The sequence below is a fragment of the Ranitomeya variabilis genome, chromosome 6 (genome assembly GCF_051348905.1).
Source record: "Ranitomeya variabilis isolate aRanVar5 chromosome 6, aRanVar5.hap1, whole genome shotgun sequence".
In the NCBI taxonomy this organism is placed as follows: domain Eukaryota; kingdom Metazoa; phylum Chordata; class Amphibia; order Anura; family Dendrobatidae; genus Ranitomeya; species Ranitomeya variabilis.
In genome coordinates, this window is record NC_135237.1 from 65,324,145 (window position 1) to 65,329,214 (window position 5,070).

Here is a 5,070-nt window from a genome sequence, read left to right on the forward strand (position 1 = left end):
GAAGGACCTGTATAGAACAGATCGTTCTTAAAATTCATTCCATTGGGAAAATTGGTGTTAAGACACAGAATCCAGAAAGCTTCCCTCATCGTTAGAGTCCTTTTCCAATCTCCTCCCATGACCGGAGAGTCAATCTTCTCCATCCCAAAAATGCAAAATATGAAAGGTCGCCTTTATGGCTGCAAACAAAATGGTTAGGTGCTCCAGAATAGGAACTATTATTGGTAGTTATATTGGATATATGCTCCACAATTCGTTGTTTGAGCTTGCGGATTGTACAGCCGATATAGTTAATTTGACAATGCAGACATCTGATGCAGTATACTACATGATTAGTGTCACAATTAATAAAAGATGTAATAATGTGGTTAATGGTAGATGACATAGGAAAAATTTTTGTTCTATTCAGAGCATATTTGCAGACGTTACATCTGTTGCCTCCACATTTATGGAAGCCCTTGATGGCCAACCAGGTAGAAGGAGAGCTGTGACTTTTCAGAAGACTGGGGGATAGCATGTTGCCAAGGGTGAGTCCCCTTTTGAAAACATATTTGCATCCTGGCTTAACAATTGTATGTAAAATGTCTTTTTGGCTGGTGACAGGTAGATATTTATGGATAATCTTGCTAATTTGGATGAACTGGGGACTATAGGGAGTAAAAAAAGTAAGTGTGGCTGGGAAACTTCGTATGGGACGTGGGTACAGTAACAAACAGGAAAGGTCTGAGTTCGGTGGCAACAGAATTGAAAGCTCTTGTGATTTCACGATTGTTGTAACTTCTCTCAGAGAGGCATTTGCGAAAGACAATACTATCATGATTGAAAGATGCAGGGGTAAAACAAATTAGTTTGGCCCAGTTAAATTTTCCAAAGAGGTATGGCTCTAATCATATGGGGGGTGTGAGCTGGAATGATGTAGCTTGGTGTTACCAGATGATTTTTTTGCAAGACAAGAAGTTATCTACCTTTTGTGTAATCATATTACCCGACATTTTATATCAAGGAAAGAGGTCTCCTTGGAGGGGCCACTGACTGTGAACCTCAGATTGTGGCTATTGGAATTTATATAGACAGAGAATTTTTCAATTGAACATGGATGACCTTGCCAAACAAATAGCAGGTCGTACACAAAAGGTAGATACCTTCTTATTTCGCAAAAACTTATTTGGTAACACTATGTTACATCATTCCATCTCTCACGCCCCCCCATACGAATAGCTATGAGCAAATTAGCAATGAAGTCGCTGACTCGCTGGACAAGGTCTTCAAATCGAGGAACATTTCACTGGTGACAAAGACATGGCTCGTACATAGTTTGGTCATTTGTGTGGTAACATTCAGATGCAAAACTTGGATGATAAAGAAACAAGACAGAAGAATTGGCACCTTTCAAATGTGGTGCTGAAAAATGATGTTATCAATACCATGGAAGGCAAGAAGAACAAATAAATCAATTTTGGAACAAATCAAGCCAAACATGTCACTCGAAAAAGGATCACCAAGCTACGACTTGCCTAATTTGGATACATCATATGAAGAGAGCAATCACTGGAGAAGGACATCATGGTCGGAAAAATAGAAGGAACAAGGGGAAGAGGAAGACCAACATCCCGATTGCTTGATGCTGTCAAGATAATTGCAGAAAAGACGATGGCGGACCTATCTAGGCTTGCACAAGATCGATATTCCTACATAGTATTCATCCATCAAGCCTCCATGGCTCCAAGATTGAACCAAAGGCTGTTAATTAATAAATAGCTATTAAAACTGAGAAATATAGATAAAATCTTTGTGTGTTATGGGAGATAAGATATATACCTTCTTCTTTTCACAATTGTGTTTGTGGCTGTAAGACAACTGGCTGCTGCAGAAACCTCTCTCAAGCTCTGTCTGCAATAGGATATAAAAAATGAACTCTGAAATGCTATAATATACAAACATTGATTATATGAAATTGGAACAGCATTACTGCTATAGAAAATACGTTAAAAATGAAGGTACTTAGTGTTAGGGCTGGCGGAACGCACCGAGTATATTTAGATATTATTATTGGCACGTTCGCAGCCTGGGGTCCACCGTGCAGGAGACCAACCTGCTGCTAGCAAATGGTGGCACAATATGGCGGTAGAGGCAAACTCTGTTACTTCACAGAGTTGAACAGAAGAGAAAACGCTGTGCCCTGTTAGCGTCACAGGGGAATATAGCTGCCGAACAGAGCAAAAGCAATCATTGGTCAGGGAGTAGCAAGCACACAAACACCTCCTCTCCGGTGGAGCCGGAATTCTAATGGCTTTACGCCAGCCCTGAATTCACCATACAAACTCCTCACCGGAGGTGCCGGTATTCTAGTGGCTTATTTCAGCCGGACCCTGACCACAAGCAGACAAGACCACTGAGTAGCTAAAGCTCATAACATAAGCTGATACTAGCATGGCCATGCAAACTTTTTATAGCTGCAGCAACTTCAGGACCTTCCTAGAGGACCAATGGGAGCTGCTACAGTACCTGAGCAACTTCAGGACCTTCCTAGAGGACCAATGGGAGCTGCCACAGTACCTGAGCATGTGACCCCCGACCTCCAATGAGAGGTCTTACCACGGGCATGCTCAGAAAGGGAAAAGCAGGACTTAGTCCCAGAGATGTCTGCTTGCCGCTGACCAGTACTGGCTACAATGGCTGAGCTTGGTAAGGCAGTAATAACCATCCACACAGTATCAGGCGGAGCCAGACGCTGGGACCGACGTCTCCACTGAGCAGGCTCCACTGTGGCTGGAGAAGAATGGGAGACCACAGCGGAGATGGTTTGAAATTCCCCCTGTGCAGAGGTGGGAACTTGACCCCCAACACTTAGAGCATAAATTAGCCAACTTGTGAGAGCCCAACAGCCAGCAACAAGGCAATCCCCTTTGTTGGGACCCTAACCTTATATGATGTCTCTCCCGGGCTAAAAGTCTACAATTTTAAGGTCAGGTAGGATCCAACGCTAATTAAAAACGCCTTAGACTGTTGGGAGGAGTGTGCTTTCTTAGCTTTATTTACTTTATCGTCTCAGCTTACACCTGTTTACACTGGTCTTGTTCTGTTTAGAGGTTGTGATGATGCAGCATTTCTTCTTAATTATGCCAGACGTAAATTGAGTAGACCCAGAATCATAAACTGTTGTCTGAAGTATTGACTATTCTTGAAGGACAAATATTCACCTCTAGTATATTATCTTCTACAGTTTATCTTCTGTTACCTTTGTAAAACAGTAATGTATCGCCACTGAACAATAATGTGTGCTGATATGCTGATTACTTACATTGTTTATGCCAGCCAGTTTCTTGGCATTCCCAAACAGAGGAGGGAAAACTATTTAAATAGCTTACATAATTGAACAATGCAGGTTGGCCTCATTCACATCTCTCTCTGACCTCTGGATGCTGGTTGAAGGCCAGTTGAGAACTATATAAAGAGACTTTTTCTTCTGGTTGGTGTGACTCTTCAGGATATCAACTTAGGGTACTACGGACCCAGCTGGAAGAACACAGCACTGATTTATTGACCATCACTGAAACCCAAGAGACATCTTAAAGAATCCAGGTTGAGACAATCGAGTCATCAAGCCACATACCTCACTGCTCTTGGTTAGCTTCCTAAGCTTGCCATTACCTCCTCCAGTGTGGGCCCACGAAAAGCGTGGAGCCACTGGTGGGGGTATGCGACACTGGAAGCAGCTCTAATCCGGCGAGTCAGCGGAAGGGTGAGACTCTGTAATTTGCATTTTGGGTATTTGCTTGGACTGTTCTGTATGCTCTTGTGTGTTGGTGGTTCAATAAATTATTGCCACGCTATTTGACCCTCACCCTGTGTTGTCTGAGTAGTGTTCTGCCCATGGGGAGAGAGCGGGCCTTCAGTGGTATGAGTCCTGATCCATGCAGTTGTTCTAAAGACAGATGGGTCAGCAGACGAGAGCACATACTGACCTCCATGTCTCCACAGAGGTGATGGTCAGTATTTTTGAAATTTGTAGAATATAAATAATAGTTAGCCCCGATTCTGCACTAACCCCTTCCTCTGCCATTTGGAAAAGCAATTAACCCCTGTGTCATCTACATGATTGCTACAAGACTGTTTCTCAGTATATGCAAAAAATCCTACACATCGATAAATCCCGTGAGCAAGGTAGTGTCTTGTTTACTTTTATGATTTATGTCTAGGTTTAAAGGATTATTCTTATTTTCTTTACAGGATTTGTAAAAACAAACAACTTTGCAATTTTTTTGTTATTAAATATCCTCATTACTGATGTCTAGCATCTGTGGCCAAACATGCGCAGACCTGACAAGCTCTTTCCAATAGAGTTTGTAAGCGCTGTTCTGAAGCTGGCTGAATTGCTGGAGTAAGTTGTACTCCTGGTTTGGCCAACTTCAATGCTACTGCATTCCTCAGATGTTGCAGACGCAAAGCTACCTTTTTTTTCCCTCATCGGATAGAGATAGATAGATACACATGTAGAAAATAGATAGTTACATAGTTGGGGAGATGATAGAGATAGATATATAGGTAGATATGGGATAGATAGATAGATAGATAGATAGATAGATAGATAGATAGATAGATAGATAGCCACATGGGCCAATAAAGAGCACCTTATTACTGCCATATGGAGTGCTCTACTTACAAGGTTTGGTATATGCCTATGAGACTCTGCACCCAGTTTCCTGCTGTGCTGTGCTTAATTTCTTTTTTCATAGATAGATAGATAGATAGATAGATAGATAGATAGATAGATAGATAGATAGATAGATATGGGATAGATATGTGGCACCCCAGGAGTCCGGTTGCCATCTTACAGGGAGTAATGTCATGCCTGGAAGCAAGGAGGGGTCCCCTTACCAGGTGTCAGTAGGAGAGAAGTAGAGCAGAACCTGGGGAGTGGAGCTGTGATTAAACTCGCCCAGAGCTGAGCACTAGGAACCGGATACCGGAGTCCGTGGTTGCGTGGGTACTGAAGTCCCAGCAGTTAAATCCGGAGGGCAAAGGACTGCAGGTCTCCTGGCCCGATCCAATACCCGGCAGCACAGCAGC